Source organism: Nothoprocta perdicaria, unplaced genomic scaffold (genome assembly GCF_003342845.1).
Source record: "Nothoprocta perdicaria isolate Ctin4 unplaced genomic scaffold, notPer1 scaffold_40, whole genome shotgun sequence".
Lineage (NCBI taxonomy): Eukaryota > Metazoa > Chordata > Aves > Tinamiformes > Tinamidae > Nothoprocta > Nothoprocta perdicaria.
In genome coordinates, this window is record NW_020455644.1 from 1,264,652 (window position 1) to 1,282,996 (window position 18,345).

At 40.9% G+C, this 18,345-nt stretch overlaps 1 long non-coding RNA gene across 1 annotated transcript; it reads left to right on the forward strand.

Annotated features, from left to right (window-relative positions):
• The first annotated feature begins 15,323 nt into the window (after positions 1-15,323).
• LOC112952641 lies at positions 15,324-18,345 on the forward strand. The gene is made up of 3 exons (XR_003250441.1): positions 15,324-15,403; positions 16,056-16,147; positions 16,415-18,345. It is a non-coding gene; the product is annotated as an uncharacterized LOC112952641 (long non-coding RNA).

Below are 18,345 nucleotides of genomic sequence, written 5' to 3' on the forward strand. Positions count from 1 at the left end.
GCACTGACTGAACCCTCTGCTTGATGAACTTGTGTGGGAGGAGACACATCCAATAGTTAATAGTAGTTACAGCGTTCACATCTCGTTGTCTTGAATGGGGTTGTGCCTCAATGCACTAAGGCTAGGCAAAGGTTTTCAACTTTTTTCTCTTACCAATAGGCACCAATAGAGTAGACTGAATACACAAATATACGAGCCGAAAGACCCTCACTGATCTCAGTGGGAAATGAACTTCTGTGTGATCAGAGCTGGTATGAACGGCCAGCATTGCCCACAGAAGACTTGTCCTGCAGAACTGAATTATTAAATCTGTTGTCCAGATGATAATCATCCTGTCTCTCTCAATAAAGAAGAAAGGATAAGATGGCTGCAGCATTTTTTTTGGTCTTCCTTTTCTTCCTCAAATATTTCATTGGTTATTTTAAAGCATTAAAATATGTGCAACATAAAGGCAGTTAAGCTTAACTCTACTTTTTTATTTGGGTATTTATCTAAATCTCTTCAAATGCAGTTTATTTGACATAGCAAACTATTCAGTTCTGTTAAGCATATAATAAATTTTCAGTCCCAGTGTATTATTAAAAATGTATTATGATTTTATAAGTTTAAAGTGAAGCCTGGATCAACTTTTCATCAGGCAAATAAAGAAGGAGTGCAAAATCTGTTGATGTTGAGATTTTGGTTCATAGAAGCCAGCTGCCAGAAATACCTGTAAGAATCTTTCTGAAGTAGAGGGAGAATCTTTGTGTATATACAACATGTGCAGAGACTCACACCCAGTCAATAATGAACGACTGTTTTTCATGAGCACAAAGCAACTAAAGTTTTCTTAGGAAAGTGTTACAGTGATTTGATACCCAAAAGGGTTTTCCTCAAATGCTTAAGTACACAAAAAGCCAGCTAATCATAAATGTCTAGGCGCAGGAAAAATCACTGCAAAGCTTTAATATCTTCTCCCCTTTTCCCACTTCCTCTTTTTTTTTTTTTTTTCCCTCTCTCTCTCTCTATACTTAGATAATAGAATTCTATACATAGTAGGCAAATTTACTGTTTTCCTTACATATGTGTTAACTATATATTTACAGACAGGCTGTACCCAGGCTTCTCTCTAGAAATCTGCACCTGTTTCTTATCTACAATAAAACTATTGGGTTTTATTTTCAAAATGTTCCTATTTTCTTTCTTACTCAAGAATGTCAACATTTCCATAGTCCTTTATTTTATTTTTCTCCTTTTTTTTTTCAGAACTTTATCAAATGACAAGAAACAAGAAAGCTGCAAGAAGCAGCTTTCACACTTCAGGCTGAAGAACAGCCTTTCAATGTCTGCAGATTTTAATTTTCTCCAATTTCTGTTTAAATTTTTTTTTCCCCATAATCTCCAGGTCTGCAGACACTTTCATTTCTCAGCTCAGCTGGAAGGCAGGCAGGTGTGGCCTTGTGTTAAACCTCATTTTGCCTATGTGTAGAATGTGGGAGGCAGACAAGTCCGCTCTCAGCATCGTCATCCCAATATTAGTTAAGAATGGCTAATTTTGCATATGACTAAAGCAACTAAAATGAAATGTTCTGGACACCGAATGCCAGGGAGAGGGTAGACTGCTGGAGAAGCACTGTCTGGTGGTTATGAGCTATGGGGACAAAAACGGTGATCAAAAGGAAGGGAAGTCATGGCCAGGAAAGGAAGGAAGGAAGGTGTGAGGACCAGGGTTACCAGGATGATCAGAGGCCTGGAACATCTGCCCTATGAGCAAAGGCTGAGGGAGCTGGGCCTGTTCAGCCTGGAGAAGAGGAGGCTGAGGGGGGACCTGATCAGYGTSTATAAATACCTCAAGGGAGGCAGTGAGGAGGAGGGGGGCGGCCTCTTCTCAGTGGTGGCCAGCGACAGGACTAGAGGAAATGGCTTCAAACTGAAGCATCGCAAGTTCCACAGGAACTTAAGGAAGCATTTCTTCACTGTGAGGGTGACAAAGCACTGGAACAGGTTGCCCAGAGAGGTTGTGGAGTCTCCTTCTTTGGAGATCTTTAAAAGCCGCTTGGATGCAGCCCTGTGCCACGTGCTCTGGGTGACCCTGCATGTGCAGGGGGGTTGGACTCGATGACCTCTGAGGTCCCTTCCAACCTTGGGCATTCTGTGATTCTATGAGGATGACTCAAGCAGCACAGATGTGCATGGACCCTCTTGTCTCAACAACACTTAGAAAGCTGGAATTTTGCTGGAAATCCTCTAAGCTTCTGTGTGGCAATATTAAACATACACTACCTAGAGCTGTCCTGACTAATCTTCCATTCAATGTGGCGCTGCTTTTTACCCTGGGCCAGCCATTTTCATAATAAACCTCTGACAGTTTTGCCTATGGCAGAAACCATTCTCTACTCAGCTTATTTTCCATTTCCTAGCATGGGAGCCAAGATGTCTGCCAGTCCTCCAGATTTTATTTTATTTTATTATTGTGAGCATTTTCTGCTCTCACATTGGTGTTTGTCATTACTTAAGTTGATATGGGTTTGGCCTCAGTTAAGCCTATGCAGATTTGCCTGAATTAGTAGAGAAGAAATATACCTAAATAACTCAGGTTTGGTTGCTAGCAGAAATGTCATTTCCAGTTGTTGCTCTTTTATTCAATTCATCCCAACTTTGTTCTAAACATGATAGACTTCCATTTTGTGCAACAGCTGCTTTAGCCCATGCAGAAGTTCATGTGCTGATTTCAGAAGCAGTTAACCCAATATGCTTAAGTAGGCCTTGCTTAGCTTAGGACTTGTCCATGTCTTTATTTAGCTCAGTTATCGGAAGGAAATCAGCTTTTATTGCTGCCTCTTTGTAGGTGAGGAGTGATGACCAGGTTTCCAGAGGGAAACTACCAGGGTCTGTTAAGGGCTGATTTTATTAATTTCCTTTTCAGCTTCCTCAGTTAAAGGAGAGGGGAGGAAGTAAGTTTTCCCTGATGGCTGGTTGATGTTGCCTGCGCAGGGTTGCACTGAATAGCTCTCTGTCTTTATTTGTCTTTGGTAAGGATGGAAGCTAAGATTTATGAGCAATCTCTTTATTTCATGCTGTGTTTTGGGATAAAAGTCTGCATGATTTGTAGTTACTGCATATTGCAGGAATACAACTTTTAAGATCTTGAGCTGTATTTTCTTGCTCGCTTATTTATACAGGTCTTGTAAAGTGGAAAATGCTTACTCAAGCTGCTGATGTACTTAGTGGTGGCTGAGCTACACAGATGCACACTTTGAATTAAGAAGTTTGGTTACCATGACTTAGAGTATCCGTAATACTGTAAGTATCTAGCTAAATTAAGCTGTTTAGGAAGCACCTCAGGTACTTCCTTAGGTAGCTACTAATATCACAACAGGTTCCTGATAATCTCCTACCTGCCATCTCATAGCCTCAAGTTCACTATACTTGGCTTCCCGGAAAGCTTACACCTCTCTTCCCATGTTAGATATGGTTGTAGAATAGGGAATTATTTTTCTCCCTCCACCTTGGAGGGGGAAGGAAAAGTGATGCTGCCTCAGCTCTCTGGCCTAGTTTCCAGGTTGGGTCACGCCAAAAGCCAGGCTGTCACTGCAAGAYGAGGTGGTGCCACTGTGGCCACAACAGGTTGCCCCTTTCAGGATCCTGCAGGAATGATGCGGCTGGAGGGCTGGTAAAAACGTTTATCTCTAAATAAGATAYGGGTGGATTTGCTCCCACATGCCTGCCTGGATTTCCTTCTCAACACGCTGCACATGTCTATATGCTCAATCAGTTAAAAAAACAAAAAAACAAAAAAAACAAAGAAAGTCATTATTCTGAGAGAATTGGAACAGTAATACTGCATAGAGCTGCCTAATTTACAAGGCTGTGAAGTAACTGGAGTAAATTAGCAGAGACAATTAATTTACCCTGCATCAAAATATACATTGAGATGCTGCAAAGCAAATGCATAATTTTTATCTCTGATTGCTTGAAAGAGCTTGTGGGACCTGATATTCTTTCTCCTGATCCCTGAAAAGCATAGGGAGGCTTCTGCTGTTTTCACATTTTTGTGTGTGATGACTGGAATTTAAAGTATTTTTCCATGGCTTTCGCTTTGAGAGATGGGAGTGTAATCACTGAGTATCAGTGCATCTGGAACAGGAGAGCACCCTCTCTTAGGCGAAGACTTTATCAGCTGAAGATATTTGGGAGGGAGAGAATGACTGAGAGCCCGTGTGATTTTCTCAGAATGGGGTTTTCTTCGTGTGGAATTTAGCTAAAGCTTGAAAATCAAACAAAGGGGTGGAGTTGGTGTTGTTAGGGGAAAAATCTTTGAGATCCAATGGTTAGTATGAACCCTGGCTCAGCTGAACCCTCCAAACAGCAGCTGAGGTAGATTTATTGAAAACCTCTGACATGATTGCTACATGCTATTCATTTTGTAATTTTTAAGCATTGCACAGGCTTCAAGTTTAACTCATCTGCGTTCAAGCTACCACTAAAGGGGGCCTCAACAGATCCGTAAGTTAAGGTACCTTAACATAACCAACCACAACAAGCAGTTATGGTTGTGGTGGTATTTACTCAATTCTGTGTGGAAGGTTTAGGAATGCAAGTGGCACCCCTTGAAGAATAACCATGTGAGCCTTAGAAAGGCACTCAGTCAAACTTGTTCCCTCTTCTATATAGTTTTGTATTTCAATGGCAAAATGTGCAGCAGCTTTCCCAAAACTCAGAAGTTTGTGCTGATCAGCTCTAATGATTCTAGTGAGCAAACCTAAGTCTGAAGTGGGAGCCACATAAATATCCACTAGTAGTAAGCATTTAAATAAATATTGGATGGTTCTTAAGAAATACATCATCAGATTGATGGTTTGGCCATGCTTTCTTTTCTTATATATTTGCATATCAGTATTTGCATTCAAGATGTCCACTCTTATAATGATGGCTGGTGAGAGTCCTTCAGTGGACTGAATAGTGTTGCAGTGAATAATGTACTAAGTGAATTTAACTAGGAGACCTATGTCATCTTCTCCGTAATGCAAATGTGTCTTTAAAACTGCTACTATAAATCACGTTAGGCAGAATTTGTACATTGGTAGGCTTGGATCATTTTCTGACTGTGTATTTGTTGATATAAGTAAAATGCATTGTAATTGGGGACATTCTCTTTGGGCATGCCCTACTTACTATGTGAATGAGGTGCTTCTGAGAAAGGACAGAGAGAAATGCTAGCTTTTTCTCATTTGAATAGCTCTGCAGAGGATCTTGCAGCTGGAGTTACTACTTGCACATTAATGAGAGGCTAGTTTGAATTATAACAGTGTGTTGTGATTCTGTAGGAAGAGCTTCTTTACTGGGAGGGTGACAGAGCCCTGGCACAGGCTGCCCAGGGAGGCTGTGGAGTCTCCTCCTCTGGAGATCTTCCAAACCACCTGGATGCCGCCCTGTGCCCCGTGCTCTGGGTGTCCCTGCTGGAGCAGGGGGTTGGACTAGATGATCTCTAGAGGTCCCTTCCACCTCAGCCATTCTGTGATTCTGTGATTCATGCAGAACTGCATAGAGGTACGAGGGCCAAGAAAAACTATTTACTTTGTTTAAGTGTCCATCTTCATTTCTTCATTATTAAAAAAAAAATCAAGCAGAAAAGTGCCTCAACTTATGACATTATATCAAAATATCAAAATATGTTAATTCTAGTTCATTTTGAATATTTTTTCTGCTTTCTTATCTACTGAAATTAGCATTTTATTTGCTTTATATAAAGATGAATTACACTGTAATAATGTGTAATTCTGATTACACTTTACATGGTAGTATTTAATAATGACCTTAAAAATTCCTTCTGGATAAGATTCTTGCCATTATTTACCATTATTTACCATCCCTACTTTTGACATCACAATTCTGAAAACCCGTGATCTGTCACTGATACTTCTTCTCAGTCTCTGAAAATTATACTTCTTGCTTTCTTATCTATAATACATCTGTTATATAGTAGGGACCAAACCAGTAGAAGTCAGAGAGGATAACTGGGAGAAGGAATATTTCAAGCTTTACATGAAAATTAGATGCAAGGATATATTTGTAAAGTTGGGATTATTATTCAGACTTTCTTCTTCTGATAAAAGGAAAATGGATGAGAATTGTTATATTGGCAGGCATTGCTTTACAGAATTAACTTTCTGTTTCTAAATATATGAAAGGTTTCACAAAAAATTATTTAAGGTTTAATTGTTTAGAAAGCTTTAATGTGGGATGAAGAAATTTAAGTGGAAATGAGAAGTGACTTTGCTTTGATGCAAATCTGAACTTTTGAACTTAATGGAAGGTTTGACCTCCATTCTCTTTTTTTTCCTTCCTGCACTTCAAGCCAAGAACAGAAACAGAGCAGCTGGGACACTTTTGGGGTTGATTTGTTTCCCACAGAAAGCAGAACAGTTTTTTGACTTTTGTTTTTTTTTTGTGTGTGTATGGAAATGGAAAATGTGCAAAGTTGATCCAAAACTTTCCTTAATCAAACAAGTTCAAGTGCTCCGTGGCAAGTTGATTGGCCGCCTCTCTGCAGGCTCCGACTTGCATCACTGAGTAAACACAGTGGTCATCTAAAGCATTACCCTCTCCCCACAGTTTATTATTATCCCTCCACTGGAGAAATTTGCTTCTCTCCTTAAACTGGCCAAAGACAATTTGAGATTTAATTTGCAATTTCAGTGAATATAAAAGATGGAGCTGCAGGGCTGGTGGGACTATGCAACTCTCATCCTAGTGACCTGGGGATGGAGCAGCAATCTCTGTGGGAGAGAAGGCACAGCACTGGCATCTGATGTTGTTCAGCAGCTTCTTCCTTGGAAGGTATCTTGGAGCCTTCGGTCCTCCTGCACTTGATACCTGGCTCCAAAGTGCAGGATGCCGATTGCYGCAGCTCAGTGATGCCTCAGGGACTGGCAGTTCACCCGGGGGCTGCAGTAAGGGCAGAAAATGGGGTCTAAGACCCCTTAGTGACATTTCACATCAAGCATTCATTGGACTGGGCATTTGTACCAGCCAGGAGTTTAGCTGAACAAACCATTTTGATTCAGTTTGGAAAATGGAAATTAAATGTGTTAACACTCCTGAGGCAAAACTCTTTTGGAACTTATTCCAAGAAAAAAAAAAAAGCAAGATTGATGGTTTTTTTTTTCCTTCTCATCTTTCCTCCTTCCTGGTTTAAGATGAGTACAAGCATCATACTGGGATACTGAGAAGTAAACTCACCTTCTRTTGTATTTTTGGGAAAATGTGATTTTCAAGAGGCTCCTAATCTCCCTTTTAGGTGCCAAAGATTCAGATAAGCTTTGAACAAACATAAGAACACTTGATCACTTATTTTATTTGCACTGTGTTAACTACCAGTTCATGAGATCCTGCTTTAGAAATAAGAAGTGGCTCTGAGAGAGTGGCCCAACAGTCAGTATTTAGCTGTGGTGAGGAAGGGTCGCATGTGCAGAGCGGGGTGCTCAGGATGCAGAGAGGGGTGATGCTGTCCCTCCTTTCTGCCCCAAATGTTCCCTTACTCCCAGGTACCCCATGACTCTGTGTCTGATGCTGCTGCCATCCCTCCCTGCTGCATCTGGCTGAAGCTGCCCTCACACCTGACATCCTTTGCAAAATGCCCTGTCCCCAGTGGGAATCCGTGATTTACTGGGCCACACTTGCCTAGTATCTTACTTGCATGGGATTTGTCTGGGCAGAAGAATGGACAGCTTTGAGAGAAAAGGGTGGAAAAAAGAGGATATGTCTGGGAAACAAAGGGCAAGTGGCAGCCTTGCTGGAAAAGGATTGCTTGTGAATGTAGAATGATTCCTGGGAAGATCACTCAGATCTAACTGAACTATTGTTGTAGGTGAAGGGGACTGAAAAAAATAAAAATAGTAACCTTTTATTGAATATTTTAGACAGAGCAGCTCACACTGAAAGCTTCCTGAAAGTATCTTTTCACATAATCAGCTGAGGCCAAAAATAGATCCCAGCTTTAATAATCTGAAAGAGATAAAATTGGACAGMTACTTTTGGATTTTAATCTTTCTGATGGCATCCCCCAGAGGAAGGAGCTTTGTATCACATCAGAACTTGTCAAGTATTTTTCAAGATTCTTGATGTTAGAGAGGGAGGGAAAGGAAACACAAAATTCCTAGCGAGAGCTCCCATCATTTCCTTTGTTTGCATTCTGATGACATCTGATTACTTAACTTAAAAAGACATTCAAGTGGCTCTAAGTGCTCTGCCAAGCCCTCGTGTTCCATGGCTGCATAAACAGTTCAGCAATAAAGAGTGAGCGGTGCTTTGGGGAGCTGTGGGTTTCTGCTCCTGCCTCTGTCTGTGGCTCTGCTGCAGCCAAGGAGAGATTTGTGTTGCCAAAGTGGTCGTCCAGCAGAAATTTCCCCTGTTTGTCATTCATCTTCTGGGTTTGGTTGTGTAGGTGGTTTGGATGGCGACTGGGGTATTTTACTTCAAGGCAGAACTGAGCTGCTTCTGCAAGTTGGAGGATTTCAGAAAGCAGTATCAGCACTTAATGCTAATGGTGGTTTAACTGCTTCTTCCATACRTTCATGTTGAGTCTTCTCATTTAAGCATTCATTCAGAGGCTCTGTCTAAATTGGGAGACATGATTAGAACTGGTGTCCTTCCAAATGTGCCTTCTTTTTCTGACTCTCATGTCTGTAGATGATGAGATGTCTGCTGGTCTTATTAGTGCTGATTTCATTTCTAAAGCTCCCAGAGATCCTAATTCAGAGGCAATGCTTTCTTTCTTTTCTTTTTTTTTTTTTTTTTTGGAAAGTCTGAAGGCTTAATATTCTATAATAATGGGAACATTTCCTTTGTGGTCTCATAATATAGACTAGTCCTTGCCTTTCACTAGCTGCATTGCTGTAGTGAAAATTACTTTCAATACCTTTTTTAAATTGTGGTGTGTCAGTGTATAAACAGGTAGCTCRGTTATGGGTCTTGAGTGTATCATCATCTTCTTTCTCTTGATTGTGGCTGAGCAAATGTTCTTGCCCTAGAGAGATTAGTGCTAAAAATAAACATTTGCAGGGATTTCATGTGGTGAAATACTGCGATTCAACTGCTAATTTCAAGGAAGAAAAAAAAAAGAACAAAATTAACTGTACTCCTACATCCTTAACCAGTCCAGTGGAGGATGAAAGTTGCAGAGCTGGGCGGGGAGCAGCGGGGGACAACAATACTGATGCAAAGCATCACTAACCAAACATACCCCATACAATGCAATACTCCAAATATGCTTGTGAAGCTTCAATTCTAAATGCACCTGTTGGTAGTTCTGTGCATTGATGCTAAAGTTCTGGGGTAAGATTTCGTGGAAGATCTCAAAACATGACAAAATTGCTGGACATATTTTGCTTAATCTGCAGTAGAGAGCAATATCCACTTTTGTTGGCATCTTCAGTTGCTGGGACAGGCACTGCTAACAGCAGCTGCTTAATAGACATTGAACAGTGACAGTTGGTGATCACTTTTGCCTGTGGAGCTTCAGTCATACAAGGAAGCAAAAAAATTCCTTCAAGTTAATTGGCTGAACACCCATATCATACGTCAAACCATACACAACAATTACAGCAAGGAATTTATGAAGAACCAGGGGCTTGCACAAATCTTTCGGGTCGCAGCAGTTAGCAAACAGACTAATGGAAGTCAGAAGAATCTGATATTTATTTCTTTCCCTCTCCTTGCTCAGCAGCAGCTAAGTAAATGTGGTTCAGAGGAAACATTATCTGCATACAATTGTTTTCCTCTGGTAGAGAAACTCAGATTAGCAAAACCGACCGTAATTTTTCAGACATTGCCTACAGTTCTTGCAACTCTACCCAGAACAACCTGTGCAAGTTGGTTACGAGTTGATAAAGCTGAACCTGAGTGGCATGAGGGAAATGCCCTCTGCTTCCTACTTGGATCTGTCCTGGTGTCTACAAATCAAATGCTACTGTGCAGTGCTATAAAGCAGGGCATGTTTTTCCCCCATCAAGTACTATAATAGCTCTTCCCTTGTATATTTACAAATAAAATGTTAATGTTTACATTATAAACTGAATTTAGAAACTCTTTAGGATCATGTTCAGCTTAAATATTAAGTGCAGATTGCCAAATACTGTAATATTAGCGTCCTTTGAGCTCGAACAGCTGCCTCGGGCAGCCTTGGCCATGCGGCAGTATTTCTGTTGGTGCTTCCTGCCGGGAGCAGATGGAGCCTCTCCTTAGCAGCTTTGCTGCTTCTTTACGTGGGAGGGCCTGGGAATAACAGTTGGGAATTAGTCATCTACCCCGGCAGTGTCGGGGAGCCTGGTGCCAGCCCTCCTTGGGTGACTGCTATAGCAGGTTTTCTCCATCGCTGGCCCAGCACAGGGTCAGATGGGTGGCCCAGTGCCCGCACCCCTTGGAGACGGACCAGGCCTTGGCACAACCCATGCCACGTTCGAGAGGGCAAAGCATCTTTAGCAAGAGCCCGGGGCTCCGCGTGAGGCGGYGCTGGGTGCGGGAGGCACCGGCCGCTGCTCCGTGCCTCTGGCGGACGTGTCCGCCTGCCTCAGCAGGCAGGATGAGGCCTGCAGAGGCCCGGGCTGCCATGGCAACGYGGGCGGGAGAAGCAGCGCGCTCTGTTTCCAAGGATTTGGGGCGGATGAGCCCCRTCCCGGGACGCGGCTGCGGGGGGCCCTCAAGGGGAGCCCTTCGAGGGCACAGGAGGATTCCCTGCTTCCCACTGCTCCTTATTTTTGTTCAGCAGCGGTGAAGCAAGGCTGGCTCCTCCTCGGTGTCTGTGAAGATGCAGGCAGGTACAGCACAAAATAAGTGCAGTGGTCAAATACAATTATTTTACCAACAAATAGCTGACTCTATGAGCTGATGCCTGATTTGAAATAGCCTACATACGCAATTTTACTTAAATTGACAMAGTGCAGTAAGGGAAAACAGAAAAGGCTTTATCATTTACTTTTATTTATTTTCTTTCCTCTTCCCAACACCTCAGAATAAATCTGCTTAGTGCCAGAAGCCAAGTTTATGAGGAAGCAAACATGCTTTTCTCTAAAAATCACCTCAAAATGGCAGGTGGACTCTCACATTGTGCTGCTGTGACAGGACTGTTGGTGCTTTGCCCTGTAACTCATTGATTTGATCTCAAATTACATTAATTTTGTAGCTGTCACCAGAGCTTTCTAATGGCGCCTTCATAGGAGGTGGCTGGTGCCCCTGAGCTTGACATGGGCCTTGACGGCCACATGGACATGTCACTGGGGTGGCACTGGGATGGACATGGTGGGACCTGGCAGGTGCCAAGGCTGCTCCACACCATCCAGTAACAGAGCTGGAAAAAACTTCTCAGATCTTCTGTGATGGAAACAGCTCTTGTAAAGCTTGGAGTGATTTAAAAATGACTAAAAAATATTTATCTTAGACCACCATCTTTTGAAGGATCCCCTTGTCACACACCCCAGTCTCATTCAGGCCAGCATACATTTCAATGTTGTGGTCCCTTGGTCCTGCTAGGAGTTACTCAGACACAAACATATCCATTAGGAGAACGTTATTTATTGTCCTTGAAGGGCCTTCTAGTGATAGGAAGTGAACTTACTATTTTAATGAATAATTAGGTCCCTGCAGTACCTGTAGAAAAATGTTACCATATTCCTCTTGAAAATGATATCAAATGATATCCTCCCCAAAAAGAGAGGAACAAGCAACTGCCCCTCCGTGTCCCCCAGGAGTAAGCAGTGATTTGCAGTGGGAGTCCAGCATTTCATTTCTCAACACGTTTCATGCCAGCAGTAGGAAGTGGGAAGTTGCTCTTGAACWGAGCAGTGGCTAGTTACCAGAGAACACTTATGCCTCTCTTTCTTCATGGCTATTTAGTGRTTAAAATGTAATATAATGAGCTGCAAACCAACCTTTGGATGGCTTGAATACGGTATCATTTATTTACAGCATTAAAACATAGCAGTAAACCTGTAACAGGATTCTGAGTACATCTGCTTATTCTCACCTTCTCTTTATAAATTTTAAAGCAGTTGTTTTTAGTAATGCTAACGAGTATGCTTATCTTTGTAGTGGAAAAATCTTTGTAACTAAAAGTAAACAGGACACTTAGATTGAGTTTCAATTTTAATTAAATTTTGGCTTTTTATCCTAATTGGGAATCACCTTCAGTGACAGCTTGAAGACTTACAAGGGAACCTTTCATAATGTTCTCGTTATCTATTCCTGTCTCAAATACAGGGGTTTTGCCATCTTGTTATCTGGGATTTATGTGAACCACAGTACCAGTTCAGTCTTTTACTGCACTTCTGATGTTTTAATTCAGATGCCTCTGGTGAATTAAATCCTTTTAAGATTCACTTTGAGCCCATTAGAAATAGAAAAATATGTTGCCCCCGTAATAGGTTAGAATATGTTAAGACGTAAAGGAAACCTATCCATTGGGCATACTTCAGCACTAACAAACACTTTATTTTCCTAGGGTTCAGGAAATATGGATTGAATGATTTACAAGACGAGGAACAGTAGCATAGGCTAGGTGTGTATAAATAATTTTATGACCACTTGTGGCTTAGGAATTTATTGCAACTTTTCAGCAGTGCAATTCAAACAGCATGTAAAGAGTGAAACATTAACTAATGGTTAAACAGAGCAGAGCTGCATCTTCTTATAGAAGTGACCTTTAATAAAAAGATGATAAACATTTATACAGTGTTTGTCCTGGAGCATTAAAGCAGTAAAGATAATGACAAATCTCTACAGTGAATAAGACTCTTAACAGAGCCTACTTAAAAAAAAAGTCATTGCATATGCTTTTGATTTTTTTATTACAATAAGCAGAATGTAATTTTACTTGGATGTTAAAATCCACCTCTGATGGACTTTGACTATGCCCTAGCAACCTTAAAAAGAACAAGGGAGATCCATTCATAGTTCTTGGAGGGCAGTTTCTTCCAGGTCTGGCCATGCCAATTCCACAGTCTAGAGATCTGTTTTAGGAAATGCTTTAGGAAAAGTAATTTCTCATATAGATCCAAGCCTTTTGGACAGAACTCCCTAGAGTGGCTTGCAGCAGCATGACCAGTGCAGGCTTTCTGTGGCTCTGCGCTCTTCCTGAGCTCTTGGTTCAGGACATAGTGCTAAGCACATATGCTGACTAAAATAAATTACCTTGCAGCAGTTAGAGAAAGCATAGCTGCCTTAATCCATAATAGTTGCTTTAATCCATTTTTATAAATTTGGGAGTCACAAGTCCATTAGCTAAATCCACTTGTCACTGACAAGTGACAGCTATAGATGTCCTGCTTATTTCACCTACTGGAAGCTGATCTAAGCTCTCACTTCTTAAGCTATACAGATAATAGCAGAATACATTATAAACTGTTGATACTGAACATGAAATACCAAATAATCACATATTTCAAAGACTTACAATATTTTTCTGTTCTTTATGAAACATGTTTGCTTTAAATTTTGCCAGTAGCAATAGAGCGAAGCGAAACAGCAGGGCTGTAGAAAAGAAGGCAGTTATAGAAATTCCACGAGAGAATAACTTCACCAGAGCCACTGTGTCCAAGCAGAGATGCCRTATGGAAGAAATATAGCCCTAATATTTTAGGAGACTGAGGTATAGGAATAAAAAGAAATGTTTATAACTTCATCTAGTTGGATTTGTCTTGTTCATTGTGTAAAAACCCTGCAAAAGCTAAACCATGTGAGCATTGCTCAAAACTATGCTTTTCTAGGGAGCTCTGTGCAATATATATTCTATACTCATCTAGACAAATAGTTCACTTGCTCCTTATGATACTTCTGAAATTTTCATGTATGGTATTCTGCTGTCTTGAATTTAAATAACAAATTTACCACTTCTTCTRTTCCCTGAAGTTGTATGAAAGACCACAGAACTAACTACTTCCCACTTCTAAGGGTCTAAATCAGACTGAATATGTAACCATGTAAGAAAATGGCTTGCTCTTTTCAAGGCCCTTCTTTGCCTTTTTTTTTCTTTGCTCCTTACTTCATCTTGGTGTTGATGTGGACTGTAAAGAAAACTTAAGATATTCTTAATAAAGCTGTCAACGGGGAAATTTCTCTAGTTAAAGAATCACAGGCAAAGTCTGGACATTTCAAGGACTGAAAACTAAACCACCTCTCCATTTAGTGCACATACTGACAGACTTTTGGCATCTATCATAGTTATATCACAGTCTGAGATGATTAAACCTATTCTGAGATGCTAAAAAATGTCCGTCAATGGTATTAGCCTATGAGGACAGTCAAGGCCTCCCGTTAAATGAGTTTAGGATTGAATTGCTTAGGGCCACAGTTGATACTTAATGTACAATATAATGCAGCATAACGTCTGAGCATACGTTACCACCTTACATATCCGAACTGCTATCTATGAATATGTTTTGTAGCCTGTTCATTTGTTTTTATTAAAGAGAAACCTCTGTTAATAAATGCTGAATTTTTATGACTCGAACTGAGAAGCCACAAATCTCTAACTGGTCATCCAGGTAATTTTACCAAGCAACCTTTAGCAACCAAGCAGGTGTATCAAGTTTAAGAAATTCTCATGTTTCAGTGTGCCATGTTCAGTTGTGTTATGTAAAATAAGTTGTTTGCCAGGTGCCCAATGGAAAGAAATTCCRAAAAAGAGCAGGATGTGATCCCCTTTGGAGGAAAGGCAGTCAGAAGGGAAGTAAACAAACGGGGTGGGCTTGTGGAAACCTGAACTTCCCTATCACTTGCTTGATAGAAAGCAGCTATCACAGGCTGTGGTGAAGGACTGCAGWTCACTTGCTTGCATGCAAAATAAGAGCATTAACATATTGCAGCCCATAACTAGGGCTGGAAAGAGAAACCTTGCCTGCCTCTCTTCATATTACCTAGACAGGTCATCATACAGACTTGCAGGAACAGGCTCTGAATGGGCACCATCCTTTCCCAAATATGAGCATCTCAACTTTTCTCAGCTTTTCCCAATTGCTGCACTGCAAACACCCAGGATAAACTTCAGCTGTGTAATGAAGGCTCACAGATGGTCAACAAGACCAGGATTGACAGTGACAAAGACCCATTTTCCTTCCCCCTCCAGTTTTGATAGGCATTGGGCCAGAAATAAGAGGTTTCTTGGTTTAGATAACAGTTATATTTGGGAGAGCTGAGAACTTAGCCCATCTCTGCCAGCTCCTACTTCAGTGCATTTCAGTGCTCAACCTTTTTCAGTTATTGTGGGGAATCCCTGCATGTCCAGCTGAAGGCTATCAACAACAAGGCCTACAAAAAGCTAAGAAAAGCAGCCCTCAGAAATCATCCATCAAGATCTGTGGGACATATGGGCTGTAAGAGCAAGCTGTCTCCATAGACTGTGCTAATGGATCCTCTTGAAACACTTGTCTGAGTACCCATCTCTATCTTATTCTTGTTCTTTCTATAATTTCCCTGCTGTTAAATTATTAATTTCACACAGAGTAGTATAGTACATAAAACTGGACTGTTTTCTTATAGTATCTTTCTTAATGGAAGGAACAAAAATAGAATTTGCTATGCATGACACTTACCTAAACTTTTCCTTCATACCGGTTTCACTGCATGGAAATGAAATGGGTTGTATTCTGCCAGTATGAATCAAGTGTAAATCTAGAGGAGCTACATTTAAGTCCACTGCAAGTTTTAATGACTGTAGCTGGGAGCAGGATGTGCCCCATGGTGCCTTTTCGTAATGATTCTCTAAACTGATCACGTAAGTTGCAGTCTTATGTACTATAAGTAGGCATTTGTATGCAATGATGCTCCTCTGACTTGACTTTTCTGGACTGCAAAGTAAAGATCTAATTATTCAGAAATACCTGGCAGTAATTTCTAAAAATTTATGTTGTATAATTCTTAATTTATAATCATTTTGGTTGGCTAGTGCTACTGCAAAAACATCCCTTTTAGTCCTTTGGAGGAGCCAGGTGCTCTCCTGTTGGAGACCATTTAAGTAAGCAAACAGTATTTTAGCTCTTTAGTCTATCAAAGGGATATGTGATTAACTACTATTTATTTATTAGGTGTAGCTATTGTGCCAGCTGCTTGAAAATAAGTGGAAGAAAAGAAGTCTTACTGAAGAGTCTGTGGTCYGATCAGAAGAGAGTGAATTGCAGTATGTTTTTGATATCATGTTCGAAGGAAGGTGGTTATTGGTAATTATGAAATACCCCTTTAGAGGCAGAATGCCGTGCAATGAAATTGTCTCCAAAATGATTTTCTTTTTTTTTTTTTTTTTTTGAGAAAAAAAAAGTGTGTGTGTAGATATTTTTGGTTCTTTCAGAAATTTAGCTTAAATTGTTAGAATTATTTCTGGTGAAATGGGATTATTGGTTTGGGATTGCTGACTGGCATGAGAGTTTTTCCCATCTCCCTTTTCTAGGTCATTACCTGCATCTCCAGATACCAGATCCATCTGTGGCAGGCGTTAGTGAGGGCACCTCCCTGTCAGCTTCTTAAAGAGGACAAGCAAGCAAGAGGTTTCCAGGGGAGCATTTGTTTTACTAGGACAAGTTCAGCAACCCATTCCTTGCCTTGCAGAGCTGCTCTGTAACCAGACTAGCAGGCTGCATGGCACACAGGGTAAGAAGACATTGAATTTTGTTAATAAGGACTCTCTTATTGACTTTCTTTGTGCAGGTTTGGGTTCATACAACTCTAAAGTTTTTGAGTTTTTTTGGCGTTACTTTGTTTCACTGTTGCATAAATGACATTTACGGTTGTGTTTGCCAGAAAGCCCTTCAAGGGTTTTGATGCAGATGAGCTCCATTCCCTTGTTCCACTCTTCCATTGCTTGCTCTGCCCTTGCCTTCCCAAGTCACCGTTGCGCTTGGTTATTCCAAAAGCATCGGGCAGAGCAGAGGCAAAAGGAAGCACAGACATTCCCCACTGACCATCCCTGGGCCTGTTCTCAGCACAAGTCAGAGGATGTTTAACAGGGAAAACTTACCCTCGCTCCCATCCCATAGGAACAAGAACTAAGAAAAGATATTCTTAGCAACATGACACCATGCCTAGTAGGAAAATACCTTAGCTCAAATGCATTTCAAAAAGCAGGCTGTATGTGATCGTGCATTCTTATTATTTCATTCTCTCTTCTCGCTAATGAACTAACAGGAGTTTTATCGTGGCAGACAGTGCTTGACTGCCTGCTGCTCATCTGAAAGTGCTGCTGTATCCTACCCTCTGCAGCTGCCTCCAGGCTGCCAGTGAAACTTCACAGACTCTAATTGTTTGGGTCATATATTAACCTTTGGTTTACAAAGGAGGCTAAATAATCTGAAAATTTCCATGGCATGCCTGCTGACTTTAATAGCCTATTAAGGATTTCAGGTAGTTTGTGACTTCACCCTATTTTTTCTGTACTAATAATAAGGAAAAAAGTCAATACCGTCACAAATTTGCAATGGAAATTGGAGTGAATAATGGGTTGGTGAGGCAGAAGTCAAGGCTGCTGGCAGAGGGGGAAAAAATAGGTGGCTAATTTTTGGAGATAATGTGACTGAGTAACTAGAAGGATGCTCTGGGGTTAGGAAGGTTGGCTGTGGTTCCCTGAATGTCCTTCTGTGCCAGCCCTCTGAGGGCTCAGCTATCAGCATCTTTCATTAGACACTAAAAAGCCTGGAGCTATTAGATATTTAGGGTTAACCTCTCTGGATACTGGTTCTCTGTTTATAAAATGTAGATTACTACAGTTTTGCAGTTCTGTTAAAGTGGCTGGAAGTGTCCTAGCATATGATTATTAGCTACTTTTATTTTAAGATAAATTAAAGAAGTGACGTGCTAGACTAATGCTTAAAGTCAAACTGATTTAACTTGCTGAATCTTGCAGAAACATGGGATATAGATAGCTGCACCAGAGAGAAGGACCACTGGGGAGACAGGGGTTGATGGAAGCTGCTTCTCGAGAAATTCTGTAGATTTATTAAAACTTCTCATCAACAGCCTGTTGGAAAGTTAATTTTACCCAGGTTTGTTTTTGTGCTTCCTTCATCAGTTAAGAAAAGGACCTGAGGACATCAGAACTGAATATAGGAAATAATCGGTTCATGTTGATACAATATTTGTTATTTTTAAGTAGCACTGACCACATGCTCACATCTGAAAATGGCCATTGTGAGGAAAACAGCCAACRTGCAGGAGGTTTCCAAACACCTCTTCTGCTAGGTGTTAGGTTAATTAGATTTTACAGAGGACATATCATAGATGAACATGGATGGTGAACACTTGCATTGGGAGATCAAAGAGCATCTCATTTGTGTTTTTCAGTGCTTGAGCTTTTGTCAGCATCAGCTGTGCAGTGTGACAAAATCA